The sequence below is a fragment of the Dermochelys coriacea genome, chromosome 13 (assembly GCF_009764565.3).
Source record: "Dermochelys coriacea isolate rDerCor1 chromosome 13, rDerCor1.pri.v4, whole genome shotgun sequence".
Lineage (NCBI taxonomy): Eukaryota > Metazoa > Chordata > Testudines > Dermochelyidae > Dermochelys > Dermochelys coriacea.
This window is the reverse complement of record NC_050080.1, coordinates 33,102,157-33,124,044: the sequence shown is the minus strand read 5'-3', so window position 1 is coordinate 33,124,044 and position 21,888 is coordinate 33,102,157. Positions and strand designations below refer to the sequence as shown.

Sequence of the window (21,888 nt, the reverse complement as noted above, 5' to 3'; positions counted from 1 at the left end):
GGCCCAAGGGCGACCCCCAGGACCCACCCCCCCTCCTCCGTGGTGTCCTTGTCCATCCACAGGTGTTGATTAGCTCGTTTGGGCTCACATGGGGCACTGGGCCTCCTCTGATCATGGGCCCAGCTCCCCCAGGACAGATCCAAGGAGCTCTCTGCTCTGTGCCCAGCGTTGGGGCGTTTCCTCTCCCTAGTCTGGCAACCCCACCAGGGCTTTGGGAGAGACAGGGCGGGAAGGAGGGTGCGACCACCTCTGGGGGCCAGGACAGGGCCTGTCCCCTGTCCCAGATTCATGGCTCTGTAGGCTCTAGGGCCCGGAGGAGTGTCCATCCCGTCCAGCCTCCAGCAGGACACAGGATTGTGCATCGAGTCCACCGCAGACTGGCACCCTGCATTGCTTATGGGGACCACGCTGTACAGCCACCTCACCACCTGCCGCTAGGGCGCCTCCTCCTGGCCACTGAGGGCATTGTTCCTTCCAGGTGCTGCACCCTCTTCCGGGGTCTCACTTCCCACCGTCCCCACTCACTCCGCAGCCCTTCTCCCCAGGAGCTGCAGCTGCCTCGGGGTGACTCGGCCCTCCAGCCAGGTCCTAGTGTCCTTCCCTTCCGGGGTATCAAAGGCTTTCGGGGCAAAATGTCCCAGGCAATCCGCTCCCCGGTCTGTGCCCCTGCGCCAGGGAATGGCAGGGGAACTGGGCCGCCCTCTGCTCCGGGTCCCAGCTCGGACCCTCCGCTCACAGCCCAGCTCTGTGCTGTCCTGTAGCTTGCTGCTTTCCCCTGAGCCTTTCTGGCTCCCCCCTCTGGGTTTGCCAGCCCAGACTCCCTCCTCCCAGTGAGTAACCGCAGACTCCACTCCATAGCCCCAAACAGGCCTCCCTTCGCCCTGGGACTAGGGACTGCCAACCACGTCCCTGCAGCCTGTCTGCTCACAGCTCCTGGGCTTTCCACAGGCCCCTGCTGCTCCAGCCAGCTGAGCCGTGAGAGCAGGGAATTGCCCAGAGCACGACTAACGCGGCCAGAGTCTGCAGAGAGCCTGAGCCCATCGCTCTGAGAGGCGGGAGCTGCTTCCTGAGTCCCAGAGGGGTGATGAGTCTCATTGGGGGGGGGAGGGAAGGGAGCGTGTGCCAACGATTCTGAAATGAAAAGTGTCAGAAATAGCAAATAAAATAAAAACCTCTTGTATCCCCCAGGATTTTGGTTCAATGTCTGTCTGACGAGACAGCCGAGGGGCAATGAGGCCAGGGCAGCCTGGGGACTGACACTGATTTTTAGTATAATCCGAGTTTGGGGGGGATGCTCCAGCTGCGTTTGCTGCCCGCCCAGGGCTGGGTTTAGGGGTCCCCTGGGTGCACGAGGGGACGTGTGTGTCTGGCAGGTCAGACCCTCCTTGGGGAAGGCAGCGCAGCTGGAGCAGACAGTGGGCCTGCCAGTGAAATGGCCCCGGAGGGCAGCAAAGGGGCAGGCAGGAGACAGCCCCAGTTCAAGGGGGGGTGCAGTTTGCAGAGGCACCCTAGCACATGGTGGGCTGTGTGGAGGGAAGGGGTTGCAGACGGTCCCTAGCTCCCAGTGGGGAGGGACAGGGACTTTGCAGACAGTCCCTGATTTAGAGTAGCTGGGAGTGACGAGTTTGCAGACCCTCCTTTGCTGGGTGGGGCGGGGTTAGCAGGGAAAAGTTACTTTTGATTTTCCAGCCTCTGCATCCCTCCCCTGAGGTGAGGTCCATCATGGCCCCCCTAGTTCTGCCCCCCTGGGTCTAGGGTCCCTCAGTCCTCTCTGGGTCCTGCCCCTGCCCCCCATGTCCATGGATCCCCCTCTCCCCCCCGATCTGGGCCTATCCCCCTGACTCAGAGCTTTGCCCCTGCAGAGTCTCCCATCCCTGGATGTGGGGGCCCTGTGTGCCAGGGCAGGGTTGGAGGGAGGTGACCCCTAAACCTTTGTGGCTCTGCCCTGTCCAACTCCTGGTTCCCCTGCCCCTTTCTGTTCCTTTTTGTACTTCTCCCTGCATGGATCTCCCGGTGCTTATCCCCATGGCACCTGGCTGGGGTCTGTCCTGCTCCCCACTGGCTCTCGGGGGCCACTGGGGGCCTGTTCCCTGCTCAGACCTCACCCCCCGGCCAGTGACTCAGCCTCGGGCGCTCTGCCAGAAGCAGCTGCCGCAGTGAGAGCCGCAGCTGGTGACTTGCTGTAGCTTTCATGCCGACTCCCTTTCTCCGACCAGGGAACTAGGCGTCAGAGTTAAATCCCAGCGACAAACAACCAGCTTCCCTTCCCTGCCAGAGCTTTTCCCGGGGCCTCCACCATTTTCCAGCCTATGGTGCTTACCCCAGAGCAGGCGATGGCGCCTGGCTCCCGGCTGTGAATATCTGCCCCGGGGGGGAGCAGCAGCATTGCAGGCCCTGCTGTGGCACCGGCCCGGGGCTAGCGGTGGCAGGCAGATGAGGTCACACTGAAAGGAAGGTGCATGTTTCTGGGCGCGGGTAATTAGCCATTGGCACAGCTCACCCAAGGGTGGGGTTGATCCTCCATGGCAGCCAGCGTTTGAAGCAGGATGGGGGTTTGTGCCTCAGTTTCCCCAGAAGTTCATTCCAGGCCTTACCAGGCGTGCAGGTTACCCGAGTGATCCCAACATTCCCGTCCAACCTCGGAGCTGGGAATTCTTCACCTGGCCAAGCGGCAGGGAGATGAAATGTGGCCCCGAGAGCGGGGTCTGAAGCCTCTCTTGGTCATGCAGCTCTGGAGTTCCTTGCCTCCCCCCCCCGGCACTCTCAGATCCCCGCTCCTCCACAGAGACTCCCCGCGCATTCAGAGCCGGGTTCCTGCTGCTGGAGAACCCAGCCCACTGCCGGCCTTTCACCCCCGCCAGGCCCAGACTGGCCGGCTCCAGGACAGGGAACAGGAGCCCCCAGCTGTGCCCCAGTGAAAATAAATAGCAGCACACACACACACCCACCGCTTAGAACGGCTGCTCTGCAAACCTCCTCTGTTCTCTGCAGGTGACACCCCAGCTGGGTGAACCCCCCAGTGACCCACCCAGGTTCCCCACAGCCTGGCACTGCTTCAGGGGGCCTCCAGGGGCTGGGGATAGAAGCCAGGAGTCCTGGCTCCCTGACCCCTTCCCCTGACTAACCCCCCAGCGTGGCACTGGGAGCGGGGCCCAGAATGGGGGAGGGTGGGAGTTTGGATTGGAACCAGCGCAGGAAATTCAGCACATTGTTGGGTCAGAGCTGCCTCCAGATCCCACCAGCCTCAGCACCACCCCCCGCACCAAGCCTGTCCAACCCCCCCCGCCCGTCCATCTGTCCATCCTCGCCCCCTGCTCTGACTTCCTTCCATCCATCTGTCCTCACCCCCACGCCTGTCCGATACCCCTTTCTGTCCGTCTGTCCATTCTCAGCCCCCCCGTCCAACCCCACACACCTTTCCGTCCATGCTCACTCCCCACATGCACTGTTCTTCCCACACACCCTTCTTCCTTCCATCTGTCCATCCATCCAGCACCATACACTCCCTTTGGAGGGGGTGTGTCCACCCGCACTAGGCAAGCGGGGGTTAACCACAAAGGCGCCACCCCTGCCTCGGCATGCTAAAGGTGGCAGGTGGGGATAAAAGGGAGCGGGTGGTGGAGGACAGGGTGTGCACTCTCCGGTCCTGGAGAGGTGACCTCCAGGTGTGAGTCTCCCCGACTAGGCTCCAGGGCACCCCCCAGCTCCGCAGACACCAAGCCGCTGACTGGGGAGGACGCAGGGGTAGGAAGTGATCCAGGGACTAGACTGGGAGCCGAGACCTGAATCCTGACCCGGGAGATTGCCAGCTCCATGGGGCGGGGATCCAGTGGGAGCAGGGTGGGTCCAGGTTCTCGTGCCCCGTGCTGGCATATCGTCACTGCTGATTGTGTTTGTCTGGCCCAGCTGAGAGCCCTGATGATGGGGTGTATGCACCACCACACTCTCCTACATTTCTCTGTCCATCCCCCGGCTCCTAGCTGTACCCCAGTCCCAACCTGTCCCTCCCTGCCTTGCCTGGCACCATGTGCAGGGAGGGGGGGGCCTGAGAGGAGCCGTCACTCTGATCTCTGAGCTAGGCTACTGAGAGCCTGTGGGACTCCCTGCCACAGGACATGGCTCAGCAGAGGCTGGGGTCTCGGAACTGTCGCTGGCAGGGGGCCCCCTCTGCCTGTCAGTTTCCATGGGAACCCCGTATCTCACCCACCCTTTCCCCGCACAGATCCCCGATCTTGGAGCCGAGATGACGAGCTGCGGCCTCCTGACCCGCTCCAACAAGCCGGTTGAGTCAGGGCTGTGGGGACAGTGCCGGAAGGGGGAGGATGGCCCCACTGGGGTTTGTGGGGGGTCCGTGGCTGATGTGGCCCCACCCCATGTGCACATGGGGATCACAGGGCCCGTGGCTGATGTCCCCCTCCCCTGGCGCCCATGGGGGGGATCCCCTGGGTGACATCCCCCTCCCCCTCAGTGCCCCTGCACAGCGGCTCAGTGACGGTGCTGATCCGAGGCTTCATGGCTGACGTGGGCTGCGAGCTGCTCTACAGGAACGAGGAGCCAGGGCCCATGGAGGCTGTGTTCGTGTTCCCCATGGACTCTGAGGCATCCATCTACGCCTTCCAGGCCCGCCTGGGGGGCAACTGCATCCAGGCCCAGCTCCGCGAGAAGAAACAGGTACCAGGGGGCAGGGACCCCATGGGGGAGAGATGGTACCGGGGGGTAGGGCTGGGGAGATCTCAGGGTGACCCCGTCTCTCCCAGTAGGCGCAGGAGCTATATGGGGCCGTGCTGGCCGTGGGGGGCAGGGATGGGATGTCAAGGGTCTTGGGGGATCTCAGGGGGCTGTTGGGGGCAGGGGGATCTCAGGGTGACCCTGTCTCTCCAGCAGGCATGGGAGCTGTACGGGGACGTGCTGGCAGGGGGCCAGGGGGCTGTTGGGGGCAGGGGGATCTCCGGGTGACCCTGTCTCTCCGGCAGGCGCAGGAGCTGTACGGGGACGCGCTGGCCGGGGGGCAGAGCTCGTTCCTGCTGCAGCAGGAGGGTGCCGGGGGCAACGTGTTCAGCTGCTCCCTGGGGAACCTGCCCCCCGGGGAAGAGGCGGTGCTGACCCTGCGCTACATCTGTGAGCTGCCGCTGGAGCCTGAAGGGGCCGCCCGCTACCTGCTGCCGGCTGTGCTGTGTCCCCGCTACACGCCCCATGGTGAGTCGCACAGATTCCCCTGCGCCCTCCATGCGCCCCACAATTAGATCCATGGCACTTCACAGATCCTGCTGCACCCCCAGGGTACAATCTGGATTGTTGAATCGCTGTTCCCCCTTAATCCTCCAGCCCAGGGAGTCTTTTACACGGCTTTGCTGTGTGAACACCAGGCCCCTCCAAGCCCTGCTCACACACAGCCACCAGTGTGCAAACACACACCCAGCTGAGTTGCATGAAGCTCTCCCCGCCACGCCGGAACCACACACAGGACAACATCTGCAAATTCTCCAGCCCCAGCCGTGCACCCCAGAGACGTGCGTCTTGTGCTGTCCAGTCTGGTCACTGTGCAGCACGAGTTCATTGATTAGTTTGTCAGGCCATCTCAGGGTAACGATCCTTCACCAGCCCTGCTGGGCTCAGTGAGATTCCCCAAATACTCCAATCCAACACACTGGTTTAGATCAAACACTAACATGAGTGTAATAGCTAGAGAAGGAAGGGTTGTAAGTGATTCCAAGTTATGGGGCATGAAGGTTGGAACTGGTTACATAAGAAGTAAACGTTAAAGGTGCATTCTGCATCCCGAACCCTTACCAGGCTAAGGGAAGGTTTGAAGCAGGGAGCTTTTCCCACCCTTCAGGATGCTGCAGGCAGTTGCCTGTTCTGAGTGCACAGGCTGGACTTCCTTCCCAGCCTGGCACCGAGCTCCCCAGTTCAGTCTGTCAAGCTTTCAGGAAAGAAGGAAGGGGGAGGAAAGGTGCCCAAGGCCCGGTTTTCCCCCTTTTTATATCCTGATGCTTCTTACTGAAAAAGTCCTGGCTGGGCTATGTGGCTAGGCAGCTCCAGGGCATACATGAAAGAGCAATTGTCCTTCAGATGGGTCGTAAATCTCTCGTTTACAACTCCCCACTGGCAAATGGCCAGGGATGGTTGCATAGCACCTGGCTGGGTGTTGGTCACCCAGCCTCTGAGGTGCTTGTCTGTGGACATTTCTCAGTTTTACAATGTGGTGCAGTTACAAACATAGAACGGAATCTCATAACGCCATGTGCACACCTTGTAACAGGACAGTAATATTCAGCAGACCATGATTTTTCAAATGATACCTTACAAGGCAGACTTTGTTCCAGATTTATCGTCCTCTTGTAAAAGTGGTGACCATTCTAGTGCAGATTGTCATGGCTTCCCACTTAAAAAAACCATCGGCATGTCAGGCACCCCAAGGCAGGGTGCGTTAAGGCCCGTTTGAGTTTAGACAGCATAATTCCCAAGTGTTTTTCTGATGTTCCACAGCTTTGACAAGCATATGTGGTTATCTCCTTTAACACTTTGGGGACCAGTCTAGCAATCTCATGCGTTAGTGTATGTCTTTCCTGGCTTGCTGGAAAACACCATTTTCTGTTCTTGCATCACTGATATCATTTCTGTTGCTTCAACTGGTGTTATCTCCAGGTGGATATTACTTACATTCTGGAAAGTATTACCTTGGCATTTGGCCATCCAATCAATGAGGTGGTGTGCCTCAGTTTCCCTTTCTACACAGCAGATCGTGTTTGCCATGGCTCCTCCACCGTGATGGGTTTTAAGTCTGCTTGCATGCATTATCTGTGAAACAGCATTACCATGAGGCTTCTTGAAATAATCTGTCTTCTTGTTTGCCATGTCCATCATTTTCAAGCACTGTGCTTATTGTAGCTTTTAACAGGGTTAAACATTAACACCAAGTTTCTCCTTGTAAAAGGGCGTTTGCACATATCGCTGTAACATCACGCCTTTTGTTTATGTAGTCTGTCCCTGAGGTGGGTTTGGGTCATACTCATTGTGTCATTTAACTCTTTAACCAAACCTTTGCCTTCAATTAGTTACTGGCTCTTTCTTCATCTTAGGGTTCCCTTCGGTATCCGTTCTTAATCCAGCCCTGTCTGTGGGGCTGGGGTGTCTCAGGGGCTGGTGAGGCAGCGATGCAGGGGGCTCCCCCACATGGGCAGGCCCCCACTGGAGCTGTGTCCCAACCCCATGGTGAGGCATCTGTAAGAAGGCCACCCTCCCCCTTGGGGTTATTGTGTTCCCCTCACCTTCAGAGCTGTCCTTCCCCAGTCCCCTTTTCTGTAACTAGTACTATTCTCTCAGCTGCTTCCTTGGTGCTGTCCATTGGGAGGGAAACCACCCCCACCCTGTCAGCCAGGTTGTTGCATCTTCACTGGCCCCTTTTTCCCAAGCCAAGTTTACATCCTGTCTTAAAGAGAGACCATCACTTTCCAGAAGAATGTCCAGACTGGTTGCCTGGAGAATACATCCGGACATCTACTCTAGGGTCTGGAGTGGGAGCCTGTCTGTCACCACCACCACCCCATGTCCCCAAGGAGCTGGCTGTGAGACCGCTCTCCTCAGCTGCAAGGTCCACCTTCTGACTCTGCTGCTGGAGTGGACAGGGGCTGAGTCTGCATTTCCCCCACAAGCACCAGTGTGAGGACAGTCATGTGCTGACAACGCTACTTCCCCACGAGGCTGGCCAGGCTCCGCCAGCTGCTTACAGGGGCTGTCCATTTTCTTCAAAAATCCTCTCTCCGTTTTCCTTTCCTGGGACCCCCTCGAAGATCCCTTCCCTGGTGCCCTCTAGAGCTAGATTTATGGTTTGCTCAGCTGCAAAATTCTGCCAGTCGCCACCTGGAACAGTGTCCTCTGTTATAGGCACTCTCTCCTGCTCCCTGGGATCAGAGGGCATGTTGCCTTCTGCTGTGGTACAGAAGCTTGGTCTCAACCCCTCCCATGTCTGGAAGCACGCTGCTCCCCCCTGCTGCAGAGCAGAGAGCCTTTCTCTGTTTCCGTTAGCAGTCTCTGGGGCTTTCCCATTTCCCTCTGGGGTTCCAGCGCAGCGTTCCCTCCTGTGGCGGCAGCTTGACACACTAACAACCTCAGCTGTGCAGAAAACATCATTCCCCACAAGCAGCTCGACAGGGATATCGTCCTCTGATCCCATCTTCAATTCACTTTCTGAGCCACCAGATTCTGTGTGCACCTTGGCTAAAGGCCCAGGAGTCCTGACTCCTCCTACTGGTAAAATTTCTTCCATTTGACCTGGCAACGTGTCACCTTCTTGCATGACAATCTGTTTGGCCACAGGAATCTGTGCACCTGTATCTTCCCATCCCAGGTGTTCCCTGTTACTAATTCTAAGTCTCAGTATGTCCGTCTGGCTTTGCAGAGCCAAATCCCACAAAGCCAATGTGGTACGCTTCAGGCTCCTCGCAGGTTTCTGTGCTGAGCACAGCGGCACTAACACAGGCTGCCCGGGGCTTTCTGTCCCTCCACGCAGAGCAATGGGTTCCCCGGTGCCGTGGCAGGTGCTCCTCTGTTTTTACAGGAGGTTTGGGGAGGAGATAAGGAGAATGGTTTGCGGGGAGGTGGGTGCCCAGCCTCCCAGCCACTCTCCTTTTTCCCAGAGATAAAACGGGATCCCCCTTCACCCCACGTTTAAACCCCTTTTTCTATGACTTGTTAGACGTCTGAGCTTGCTCAAAGATGTCATCCAAAGTAGGCCATTTCTGTCACAGACTCCTGTCACAGACACTGCTTGCATCATTAGCCCAGAGACTCTGGAAACATCCTTGGCCAATGGGATCAAGCAGTTGTCCAAAATCTGCCCCACCTTCACCCTGTAAACATACTCCCAATTACTCACACCAGCATTCCTTTGAAGACCTCAACATTTTGTCCTACACGCCTCAGGAGTAAATTGAAACTCTTTCAAAAGAGCGTCCATAAAGGTAGACTATGCCAAAGCGTCCAGAAATGGCATTGCATTGGGTACAGCCCAGGCTTTACCAGGCACTTCTGCACTCAGTGTGAGGATTCCCTTGCCCTCTGGAATCCCATGGGCATCACCCAGCTTTTCAGCGGTGGTGAAATATTCCTCCATACAGTCTGTTTCTATGTATACAGGCCCACAGCTGGTCCCAGTCCGAAATGCTTGGAGTTAAAGGGAGCTGCTGGTGACACTGGGATTTCCTTCAGTTTGTCTAATGTTTCCAGCTGGGTTTTCCCTCTTTGCCTCACAGCTCCAAGCTCTCTGATGTGCTGCTATGTCCGGGGCCACAGTTATTTCTTTCTCCTTTGACACGGGCTGGTGAGCCTCAACCTTCAGTTCCAAGGTTCACTGGTATTCTTTCTCCTTTCCTGCTACCCGCAGTTTGCACAGCGCTAACCTTGCAACTGCATCACGCTGGCTCATTTTTCTACCTTTCTGTGTCTATTTCCCTTTCACGAAATAAGCGAAGAGAAAATAAAAAAACTGGAATCTGCTCACACTTGAGCCCACTTAAAATCATTGCATGCGTGCTCAAAGTGCAGACTTCACTCAGAGCAACAAGCTGTGCTTATAACCCTGCTCTCACTGTGCCACTGTGGCATTCCTGGATTGCTGAATCACCTGTTCCCCCTTAATCCTCCAGCCCAGGGAGTCTTTTACATGGCTTTCCTGTGTGAACACCAGGCCCCTCCAGGCTCTGCTCACACACAGCCACCAGTGTGCAAACACACACCCAGCTGAGTTGCATGAAGCTCTCCCCGCCACGCCGGAACCACACACAGGACAACATCTGCAAATTCTCCAGCCCCAGCCATGCATCCCAGAGACGTGCGTCTTGTGCTATCCAGTCTGGTCAACAAGTTCATTGATTAGTTTGTCAGGCCATCCCAGGGTAATGATCCTTCACCAGCCCTGCTGGGCTCAGTGAGATTCCCCAAACACCCCAATCCAACGCCCTGGTTTAGATCAAATACTAACATGAGTGTAATAGCTAGAGAAGAAAGGTGTAAGTGATCCCAAGTTATGGGGCACAAAGGTCGGAACTGGTTACATAAGAAATAAAAGTTAAATGTGCATTCTGCATCCTGAACCCTTACCATGTTAAGGAAGGTTTGAAGCAGGCAGCTCTTCTCACCCTACAGCAGTGGTTCTCAAACGTTTGTACTGGTGACCCCTTTCACACAGCAAACGTCTGAGTGCGACCCCCCCTTATAAATTAAAAACACTTTTTTATATATTTAACGCCATTATAAATCCTGGATGTAAAGCGGGGTTTGGGGTGGAGACTGACAGCTCACGAGCCTCTATGTAATAACCCCTGAGGGGTCCCGACCCCCAGCTTGAGAACCCTTGCCCTACAGGATGCTGTAGGCAGTTGCCAGTTCTGAGTGCACAGACAGGACTTCCTTCCCAGCCTGGCACCAAGCTCCCCAGTTCAAAGTCTGCTGAGTGTTCGCATTGCCGTCAGGAACGAAGTGGGAGGAGAGGTGCCTGGGGGCCAGTTTTCCCCCTTTTTATATCCTGACGCTTCTTACTGGAAAAGTCCTGGCTGGGCTATGTGGCAAGGCAGCTCTAGGGCATACGTGAGCTGCCAACTGTCCTTCGGGTGAATTATAAATCTCTTGTTTACAGCTTCCCCTGCTGACTAATGTAGTGCCCTGTACATCTAGCCCCCCATAACCCTGCTATGCACCCCACAGTGAAACACATAGCCCAGCATAACTCCTTGCCTCCCATAGTCCCCCACACCCCCAGCTACATGCCCCATGGTGAGACCCATAGCCTCCCCATCCCTGCTTTACCCTACATGTTGACACCCATGACCCCCTGAACCCCCACTATGCTCCCCATGGTGAGTGACCCCACAGCCTGTAATCCAATGAGACACCATAGCCCCTGCTACATACCCTCCAGGGAAAGACCCACATGGATCCTCATAACCCCTTAACACCCATAGGTCACTGCTATGTCCCCCACAGAAGTGCCCCACAATCCCTATCCCAGAGTATGTGACTCCCCTGGGCCCGCCCCCAATATCCCACATCTCCCCATGCCCACCAATATCCCATGCCCCCCATCCTCCCCCACTCTCCCAGCCCCTGGCTCTCACCCCGTGTCTCTCTGCAGGGTGGGACGGGGAGAATGTCACCCAGGGGGTCCCACGGGAGCCCCAGGGGGAGCTGCCCTACACTGAGTCTGAGTGTCACACTGCAGTCGCCCCACGGCATCGACCACATGCTCTCCAACTGCTCCCTCACCCCATGAGCTACACAGCCAGGAACCGGACCAGTGCCCAGGTAAGGGCTTGCCCAGATGCATGGGTTCTGACCAGCCCTGCTGGGAGGGGCAGAGGGGGGCAGCTCTGAGTGAGGGGGTGATGGGAGGCTCTCGGCTGAGGGGGTGGGTATCAGGGGACAGGGCTGGGGGGGATTTGGGGCGAGGCTGAGTGGGGCAGGTCCCAGGGGACCATCTGGGCATAGGTCCTGTGGGGACATATACAGCTGTGGGAGCTCTGGGGTGGGGCAGGGGATGGGTCCCAGAAGGTGTGGGGGAGGAATGAGCTACATAAATGAATCCAGGGAATTCCCTGAGTTCTCTGGGGAAAATCTTGAGGGACTGAGACCAGCCCATGGGGGTGAAATCCTGGGCGTTCGATGCGCCCTGGTTCCTTTCACTTTCTGGGAGTTTCCCTCTCCTTCATTTTCAGTGGAATAAAACGGGGGGGGGGGTGGGAAAATGTCACCCTCAAATTGGAAAGATAAGCCCCCCCCAAAATTCAGAGTTTTGCAGTGTTTTCCCCAGGTGTTTTTCCCTCTCTCCTTCCCACCTAACCCAGGGGGGCCAGCCCAAGTTCCCAGGGGGGTGTAGCCCACATTCCCAGGTCACCCCCTCCCCTCTGGCTCCATGGAGGGGCACTGAGCTGGGAGCAAGAGCCAGCGGGACCCTGCCCCCCAGGAACTGAAGGGAGGGGACTGTATATCTGTCACCCCCGCAGGTGTCGCTGGCCCAGACCCCACCGTGGGACCGGGACGTGGAGCTGCTGGTGTATTATGTGGAGCCGCACAAACCCAGCGTGGTGCTGGAGGCCAGGTTGCCCGAAGCTGAGCCAGGTGGGGGTGGGGGTCCCACACCCTACTTCCCCTGGGTGGGGAGGGCCTGTGGGGTGGGGATTAGGGATGGGCATTGAAGGAGCTGGGGATAGAGTGTGTGAAGGGGATTGGGGACAGGATCAGGGGGTAGGCACTGGGGTGTGGGGGTCCAGAGCATGGGCTCTTGGAAGGGCTTGAGGTAGGAGGGCAGGGTGCTTTGGAGGAGCCAGGCAGTGGGGTGCCCTGCAGATCTGGGGGGCATGAGGAAGAAAGTGGGATGGAAGGGCAGGCACTGGGAGCTGGAGATTGGGGGTGGTGGGGGATCTAGGGGAAAGAGCTGTGGGGGAGAGACAGAGGAATGTGGGTGGGGCTCTGGGGCAATCAGGGAACGCTGAGGGCTCTCACAGGGCTCGACCCCATGTCCGCCCCATTTGGGGCTGGCCCCATCTCCCTGCAGGCTCCCTGATGGGCAACCCGGCCATGATGGTGACTCTGCTGCCCAGCCTGCCTGAGGCGGTGCCGGGCCAGAGCCCGGCTGGAGAGTTCATCTTCCTGCTGGACCGCTCTGGCAGCATGAGGTGCCCCATGGATGGCCAAGACAGCTCCCCATAACACATCAACAGTGCCAAGGTAAGGCCAGTACTCCTCAGGGAATTACGTGCCAAAAAATTAAAAATTCTGCACACAATGTTTTAAAATTCTGCAACAATCTGCATTTTTTTGTCAAAATAACAGAATATAATTATGCCAGTTTGGTAATTATTATTTTGGTAGTTTATTTCAAAATATCTGTCAGAAAGTACGTCTGTAACAACACGGACAACAAAAAGATTCTGGTAAAAAAAATTTTGACAAATATATTCCTTACCGGGCATATTAACACAGAACTTTGAGTAATTCATTTAAATTACAATACAGAACCGTATTTCCTGCCACCCTCAGAAGCAGTGCAAAGGCTTGGGGGAGTCGGGTAACAGAGAAGCTGAGGGAGAGGGAAGGAGCCTGGAGTGAATCAGGAGGGTTGTCGAGTGTGGATGGGAAGGTATGGAACAGGTGTTTTGGGGGTAGTGGCAAATTGTTAGGGAGTTGGGGAGTCTCCCCCATGTAGATCCTGGCTGACCACAAGCCTCTCCCATTCAGTCAGCCACATCTGCCCCTGTTCCCCCACACACCCATCCCCATGTGTTCCTGCATCTCTCTTACCCCCATTCCCATGTGGCCTTGCACCTCCACTCCCATTCAGCTCCTGGCTCAATGGTGTCACCCCACTACCTTCTGAGCCCGTGCCCCAGTCTGTCCCAACCAGCAGCCCCATGTGCCCCACTCTGTCGTAACCTGGCTCTGTTAGCAGGTTGCTGTGATGAACTTCTCCTGGGGGAATTCTGAAGCACCAGGCACGCACAGAAATTTTTTTCCCCACAGAAAATACATTCTGCCCCAGAAGTGCTGCAGTTATGCTGTTTGCCCACAACAGCCGTCTGCGTTCATGCTGCTGGCTGTTCTGGCACCACTGTGGCTTTTGGTGGGTGAAAGGCGGAACTGCAGAACTTCTCAGGCAGAAATGTATTTTCTGCAGGAAATAAATTCTGCGGGACACATGAGTTCTGCGCTTGCGCAGTGGTGCAGAATTCCATCAGGAGTAAGCCTGGCAGGAGGCCATGCTAGAAGGGCCCATGGGGCAGAGCCTGGGGGAGTAGTTCAGGCTGGCTGGGCCCGGAGGGCCTGAGCTGAGAGAAGAGCAACCTAGGCTGACTGAGCCCATGATGCAGAGCCGTGGGGGGGAGCAGCCTAGGGTGGCTGGACCCGTGGGGCAGAACAGGAGGGGAGCAGGGGGCAGAGCCGGGTGGGGAGAAGCCCAGGCTGGCTGGGCTCAGGGGGCAGAGCTGGGGGAGGGAGGGGGCAGCTCAGGCTGGCTGGACATGGGGGGGTGACTCCGTCCATCTCTGTCTATCCCCAGGAGACCCTGGTCCTGCTGTTGAAGAGTTTGCCCCTGGGCTGTTATTTCAACATCTATGGCTTTGGGTCTCGTTTTGATTCCTTCTACCCGTGAGTCAAAGGGACAGGGCAGGGCAGGGAAGGGGCTGGTTGGGTTAGGGGGCAGGGCTGTCTGGGGACAGGGCTGGCTGGGGTCAGGGTGTCTGTGGGCTGGGGGCAGGGCTGGCAGGGACAGGTCTGGCGGGAGACAGGCCTGGCTGGAGTCGGGGTGTCCCTGGGCTGGGGGCAGGGCAGGCTGTGGTTGGGGTGTCTGTGGGCTGGGGCCAGGGCTGGTCAGGACAGGTCTGGTGGGGGGCAGGCCTGGCTGGGGTTGGGGTGTCTCTGGGTTGGGAGCAGGGCAGGCTGAGGTAGGGGTGTCTCTGTCTCCAGCTGTCCCGGCCCCTGACCCCCTCAGCGCCCCCTGCAGGCAGAGTGTGGGATACACCCAACAGACCATGGCCGAGTCCCTGCAACATGTCCAGCAGCTCCAGGCTGACCTGGGAGGCACCAAGATCTTGGCGCCGCTACGAGCCATTTAGCGCAGCTCCTGCCAGACTGGGCACCCATGCCAGATACTGGGGGCAGTAGCAAGGTGTCCCGGGGGGCTCAGAGAGGGGCTGGGGGAGCCAAGGGGGATTCTGGGGACCTCTCAGAAGGGAATGGGGCCGGGGAGGATAAACTCAGAGACTTTCACACCAGAAAGAATCATCCTGATCATCTCATCTGGCCCCTGACCCCCCACAAGACAGCCCCTGGCCCCCCACAAGACATCCACAGCCCATGGGGCTGAGTCACCGACACCCCCAAACCCTGAGTTACAAAAGTCAGATCCCAGAGCCCCCCTAGTTATTCCAGTTCTAACCAGCAAGTGCCCTGGCTTCCGAGGGGGATGAACCCCCCAGAATCTCTGCCAATCTGACACTGGGGAAAATCTCTTCCCCACCCCACACGTGGGGGTCAGTGAGCCCTGAGCATGGGGGAAAGACCCCCCAGCCAGCCCCTGGGAAGGATTCTCTGCCTCTCAGCTCGCTTGAGGAGGCTGTTCCTGAATTTCCCAGTGGGGAGACCCTCAGAGAGGGGCAAGGTGCTCCGGAGGCAGCTGACAGGGAGCAATGGAGGTGCTTGGAGAGGGGCTGGGAGCTGGGGGGCAGATAATGGGGGCTTTCGGAGGGGGCTCAGAGTCGGACTGGGGCCAACCAGGGGCTGGTGTCCCTGGGGTGTGAGCAGGGCATGGCAGGCAGAAGCCGGGCAGGGAACCTCTATGTAGAGCAGGGGGAGCAGCCCTGGGTGCTGCTCTCAGCTCTGGGGGGCGTCCTGCAGCCGGGGGTAGGGAGGGCACATGGCAGGAAGAAGCGTCCAAGAAAGGTGCCCACAGCAGTCAGGCAGGTTAGTGTCTCCAGGGGCTGATGAAAAGGTGACAGGTGAGGGGTTGGGGGTCACAGTTAGAGACAGGGTAGAAGGTCGGGGTCCCTGTCTGTCAGCCCCCCCAGGGGAGATGTCTGGGAGGGGAGGAAGGGGCATTGAGGGGGTCTTATGGGGCTGGGGGTCTGTGGGAGGGGGGTCAGTGGGGAAGATTATCGGGGGGCCGCCACCATTCCCAGGCGGAGAGGGATCTCCGGGGAGATTTGGGGTCCCTGGCTCTGACAGCGTCTCTCCCCCACCAGCTCTTTGTATTCACGGACGGGGAGGTGAGGAACACCCCGGATGTCATTGCCAAGGTGCAACGTCACCGGGGGGCCCACAGGTAATGGGGGTACCTGTCCCCCCAGTGCCCTCCCAACCCTGCCTCCCCAGTTCTGACCCCCAACCCTGATCCCCAGCCTCCTTCCATGGGGACCTCTGCCCCTATCATCTCCCCAACTCTGCTTTCCTGCCCTGCCAGTATGGGGAGACCCCCCAGCCCATTCCCTTCAGCCCTACTGGCCCCTCTCCAACTGCACTGCCCCCACCCCAGCACTGGCTGGGCCCCCCAGCTCTGCCCCTCTCCCTCCTGTCTCTGCCTCCCTGCAGGTGCTTCTCCTTCGGAATCGGGGCCGGGGCCTCCACAGCTCTGGTTAAAGGCATCGCCCGGGCAGCAGGGGGCAGCGCCGAGTTCATCACAGGCCAGGACCGCATGCAGCCCAAGGTGAGAACCCAGAAGTCCGGGCTCCCCCAGCTCTAACACAGCAGACCCCACTTCCCTCCCAGAGCTGGGAGAGAACCCAGGAGTCCGGACTCCGAGCCCCTGTGCTCTAACTCACCAGTCCCAACCCCCTTCCAGACTGGGGATAGGACCCAGGCGTCCTGGCCCCACCCTGGTGTATCGGTCTCTCCCCCAGGCGCTGCAGTATCTGAAGAGGGCCCTGCAGCTGGCTGTAACCGGGATCTCGCTGAGCTGGGATCTGCCCCCCAGGATGGAGGCGGCTGGGCCAGGGCCCTGAGGTGATCTTCCCTGGGCAGCGGTGCCTCATCTATGCCCAGCTCCATGGGCAGCCCCAGGTGAGAGAGCAAGGCCCCTGATTCAGGAAAACCCCCCAACCCCCCTGCGATAACTCTAACCCCTAACAATGGCCATTGCGCTGGAGGTCTCTGTGCTACCCCACCCCATTGATTTCAAACGGGGATGTTAACCCTGGCCCCTAATGATGGTGATTCAGCTGACTAGGCAGCCCAACAACTGGTGTTCATCAGGTGTATTTACCCCCTTCGTTCTGTACCCTGGGTCTGAGGGTCCCGAGGCATCTTCTCCCCCCTCACACTGCCCCTCTGACCCCCTTTCTCTGCCTGCAGCCCCCGGACACTGCCATGGGGTGCGTTGCTCTGCAGTACCGCATTCAGGACCAGACCTACAAGGAGATGCTGCAGTTCCCCCTGCAGCCACAAGATGGAGACAGGTGACAGCAACACTCCCCCGGCCCCCATCCCCCACTAGGCAGCTGGCTCCTGCCCCCCACCCCCACCCCATGTTCCCACCCCCAACAGGACAGAGATGGGATGGGACCTGCCCCAAGCCACAGAGGCAAGTAGGAGTCCTGGTTCCCAGTCCCCTTCATAGAATCATAGACTATCAGGGTTGGAAGGGACCTCAGGAGGTATCTAGTCCAACCCCCTGCTCAAAGCAGCACCAACCCCAAATAAATCATCCCAGCCAGGGCTTTGTCAAGCTGGGCCTTAAAAACCTCTAAGGATGCAGATTCCACCACCTCCCTAGGTAACCCATTCCAGTGCTTCACCATCCTAGTGAAATAGTTTTTCCTAATATCCAACCTAGACCTTCCCCCACTGCAACTTGAGCCCATTGCTCCTTGTTCTGTCATCTGCCATCGCTGAGAACAGTCTAGATCCATCCTCTTTGGAACCCCCCTTCAGGGAGTTGAAAGCAGCTATCTAATCCCCCCTCATTCTTCTCTTCCGCAGACTAAACAATCCCAGCTCCCTCAGCGTCTCCTATTCAATCATGTGCTTCAGTCCCCTAATCATTTTTGTTGCCCTCCGCTGGACTTTTCCAATTTTTCCACGTCCTTCTTGTAGTGTGGGGCCCAAAACTGGACACAGTACTCCAGATGAGGCCTCACCAATGTCGAATAGAGGGCCACGATCACTTCCCTCGATTTGCTGGCAATGCAGATCACTAGGTCCCGCTCCCCTCGTATAGCCAGAGATAGAACCCAGGAGTCCTGGCTCCCAACCCCCACACACACACCATCCCACTAGCCCCTGCTCCCCACCGTGTGGCTGGAACGCAGGCGCCCAGGGCTCACCCCGCAACTCTCTGTCCCCGGTACAGGCTGCCCATTCACCGGCTGGCAGCCAAGTCTCTGCTGCTGGAGCTGGAGGGGGTCGTGGGGGCCAGGTCGGAGGGGGACCGGCGCCGGACACTGGAGACCAGCCTGAGCTTGGGGGTCATCTGCTCCCTCACAGCCTACGTGGGGGTGGACACGGAGCGGGGGCAGCTGGTGCAGGGGCCGCTGGTGAGACGGGACATCCCGCTGTCAGGTAACCCCAGAGGAGTCGGGGATCCCAGCACCGGGTGCGGGGCAGGGGGGGAAGGCTCAGGTGGGTGGGGGAACCTGGCACCGGGGGGACAGGGAATTCTAGCACAGGAGGATCCCAGTGTGAGAGGGGGGCCTGGAAGCCTGGGGGGGCATCATGTTTCTGGGCGAATGTCCCTTTGCCCCTCTCCCTGCCCCAGCTCCCATGGGGCTGTGCCGCCCCCTCCCTGCCCCACAGGGTCCTGCCCTCCTCCATGGGGTACTGCACCCACCCCTGCATCCCCTGGGGCTGGAGGAAGGTTCCTGGCTGGGGAGAAGCTGTGGGGGAGAGGCTGGATCTGGGGGGGTCACAGTCCGGCGGGGGAGGGACTGGAGCTGGGGGGATCCTGGCTCAGAGGTAGCTGGGGGGAGAGGAGGATGGGGTTGGGTGCGAGGAGGGGGCAGGGAGAAGGGGTCCCGGCGATGCGTTGGCTCTGGGTGCCGGGGGCTGGTGGGTTCTTCCCTCCCTTAGCTTGTCTCTGCCTGTCTCCGTGTCCGTCTGTCCATCCATCCGTCTTCCCCCCCCCCCAGGCTTCAAGGCCGTGGCCAGCATGCAGCACACGCAGTGTCTCTCCCTGCTTCCATGTGGATCCCGCAGGCCCATGCTCGGCTGCGCCTCCCGTGCGTTCAGCTGCCTGATGCCTGCGTCCCCCTCGTGGCCAGAGACCGCGCCAAGGACCACCGCTCCATGAAGCTGTTCCAGGTGGAATGTATGAGCGGCCCCCCCCATAAGTGCTCCCCGAGCCCGGAACCATCCGCCTCCTCCCCGACCCAGAGCTGAGCCAGGAAAGCCCCCAGTTAAAGGGCAACCACAGAGAGTCTTGGGAACACGCCTCGCCGGATGCCGCGGCCCGCCAGGTGAGGGGGGCAGGGGCTGGGAGTCAGGGCGCCGGGAGGGCAGCAAACGCCAGGATGACGCTCCCTCGGGTCCGAGACAGACGTGCCCTGACAGTCCCGGAGCTGGGCAAGTGTTTAACAGCGACATCCGATCCGAAGGAACTTCCTGGGCAAAACACCGGTGTGACGCTGCGGGAGGAGGAGTCCGCAGCTGGGTTTTTTAAGTGTCATGATGCAAATTATCTTGCAACAAAATGAAAAAAGATAAGGAAACTCCCAGGCAAAAAACTCTGTGAAGCTGGAATTTGGGGTGTGAGTTTGTATCAAGGAGCTAAAAGTTCTTTGGGGGGGGCAAACCGGATGGGCGGCGTGAGTGTGGGAGAATCAACCTGGACAGGCCATGTCACTGTTCTGTAACCATGTCCCAGCCCCATCTCCCCACGTCTCTCCCTAGAGCGGGCACCAGAGGAGTCTCCCCTGCTGAGGCTGGTGTATCTGCAGAATGCTGATGGCTCATGGGACCTGGACCCCCAGCTGGCTGCTGCACTGGGGGTGAGCGAGACCGATGCCAGGGAGAGGATGCCCAGTCAGGTGAGTGTGGGAGGCGAGGGACAGGGGAGAGATGGGGGGCAGGTGCCATGAGTTGGGCCTGTTCTCTGCTCCTAGATGAGACAGGGTGACCCAGATTGAGGGGGTGGGTCTGAGGGCAACTGGATCAAATGACCTTTGAACCTGGAGCCCAGTTGGTGAGAGAGGCTCAGAGTGGGGGCTGGGATCCCACTTACAGGAGGTCGGAGCATTGGATCAAGAGGCCCCAGGACTAGGGGGGGACATGGGGGAGCCCAGGCCAAGCCCACTCTAAGGCTGTCTCCCTCCCCCTGGGCATGGCACTGGGCATCTGGGTAGGGGGTCCACGGTGCTACAGCGGGGGGGCTGGGAACCCTCTGATTCTGGGGAGGGGACGGGAGCGCTGGATTGGGGGGTCCCCAGGGTGAACGCATGGGGGCAGCGCTGGGAAGCAGGGGTTCCCCAGGGTGGGGGGATGGGGCGGCGCTGGGAGGGCATGGGAATCCCCAAGGCAGGGGGATGGGGGAGCTCTGGGCGGGGCAGGGGAGGCCCCAGGGTGGGCAGCGGGGGGGAGCGCTGGGGGGCAGGGGAGTCCCCAGGGCGGGGGAATGGGGGCAGCATTCAGGAGGACAGGGGGGTCCCCAGGCTGGGTGCTGTCTCAGGCTGTTTCTTTCCCTCCCCTCCCCCCCGAGGATGTGCCTCCCGGCATCTGGGCCATGGTGCTGGCCGTGGTCTGGCTGCATGGCCAAGCCGCGGGGCAACGTGACGAATGGGAGCTGCTGGAGGCCAAGGCTGTGGGCTGGGTACGGGGCCGCGCAGGTGAGAGGGGAGTGGGGGGGTCGGGGGCAGGGCCCAGGTCTCGACTGGAAAGATCCTGCCTCATAGGAACCCCACAGCCCAGCCCTCCCCCAAGATCCCCTGCCCCAAGGGCTCACAGCCCCAACCCTGCCTCACAGGGCCCCCATCCCTGAGAGCCCTGTCCCCCAGGTTATACAGCCCAGCCCCCAAAAGCCCAGCCCCAACCTCTGCCCCTGGGCCCCCCAGCCTGGCCCCCCAGAGTTCTCCAGTCCCATGACAGTCTCCCAACTTCCTGCTCGCTATCCCAATCCTGGCTCCCTCCCTGGGCCCCCATGCACCCCTCCACGTCCCTGACCCTCAGACCAGTCCCCCATTCTGTGAGCTCTCTGCCGTTTGCCCCGACCCTCCCTGTTGCCCAGGCTGGTGTCTCCCCCTTGACCCCTCTCTTGTTTCAGGGCCTTGGCTGAGTGAGTGCCTGGAAGCCGCCAACGCCCTGCTGGGCTTAAACATTGGCCCTGCTGTCTTCGAGCTCTGAGCTCCCCCTGCCCCGGGATCCCTGTACCCACCCCCCAAGCTACCCTGGGCCTCCGACCTGGAGCTTGGAGGCCAGCAGGGACCACTTGGTGCAGCCCCATCTGGCTGGCCTGTGCCTAACCCAGAGCTAACCCCCAACTGGGATACCACCGCTGCCACCAATTCGGATGCATCTGCTAGCTGAAGAGGAGAACCAAGCTCCACCCCACGCTGGCTGGAGCCTTTATTTTTATTTAGCATCGAGTTAGTGATGTTCTCTTACACCACCGTGGGTTTGTCTCTGGTGGCCAGTTACAAGCTCAACAGAGGGAAAGTCCCCTCTGCTACTTGGTTCAGATTTAGAGCCTCTACGTACATCGCGGTCGCTTTTTCGCAGCATCACCCATCGGCTCGTCTTTCTCCTGATCTTGTGACATAAGACATGCATCCGATGAAGTGAGCTGTAGCTCACGAAAGCTTATGCTCTAATACATTTGTTAGTCTCTAAGGTGCCACAAGTACTCCTTTTCTTCTTGTGACGTAAGAGTTGCTCTTTGGTCATTTACTTACGTCAAGCATATCTTACACCTAGGGCGTCGTCTGGTGAAGCTGGGACATCACATCTCCCTGCTGTGGACAGCGGGTTTCAGCCCTGCTGTACTTAGATACCTCATGTCCACTTATCCCTTCTAAATCCCAGTCAGTCCCCTGTGTCTCCAACCATACAGCCTGTCACGGAGTGTGGGGGAGTCCAGGCCCTGCACCCCTCTTCCTGGGATTCACCATGACTCTCAGCCAGCCCGTAAAACGGAAGGTTTATTGGACAATAGCAACACAGTCTAAAACAGAGCTTGTGGGCACAACCAGGACCCCTCAGTCAAGTCCTTCTAGGGGGCAGGGAGCTTAGACCCCAGCCTTGGGGTTCCCTGGGTTCGACCACCCAGCCTGAAATTGAAACTCTCTCTGCCCCTCCTCCCCTGGGCTTTGTCCCTTTCCTTGGCCAGGAGGTCTCCTGATTCCTTTGTTCTCCAATCCTTTAGCTCTCACCTTGCAGGGGGAAGGGCCCAGGCCATCAGTGGCCAGGAAACAGGGTGTT

General features: G+C 58.9%; 1 protein-coding gene and 1 pseudogene across 1 annotated transcript in view; both read left to right on the top strand.

The window, feature by feature from the left end:
• The window catches only part of LOC119842226 (von Willebrand factor A domain-containing protein 5A), a 40,742-nt gene extending 24,992 nt beyond the window's left edge, over positions 1–15,750 (top strand). Inside the window, exon 9 of the transcript XR_006275315.1 lies at positions 15,732–15,750. The gene's annotated coding sequence lies outside the window, so the exon portion shown is untranslated. The remainder of the gene's footprint in view (positions 1–15,731) is intronic.
• LOC119842168 lies at positions 1,172–21,227 on the top strand (annotated as a pseudogene).
• Positions 21,228–21,888: the final 661 nt, after the last annotated feature.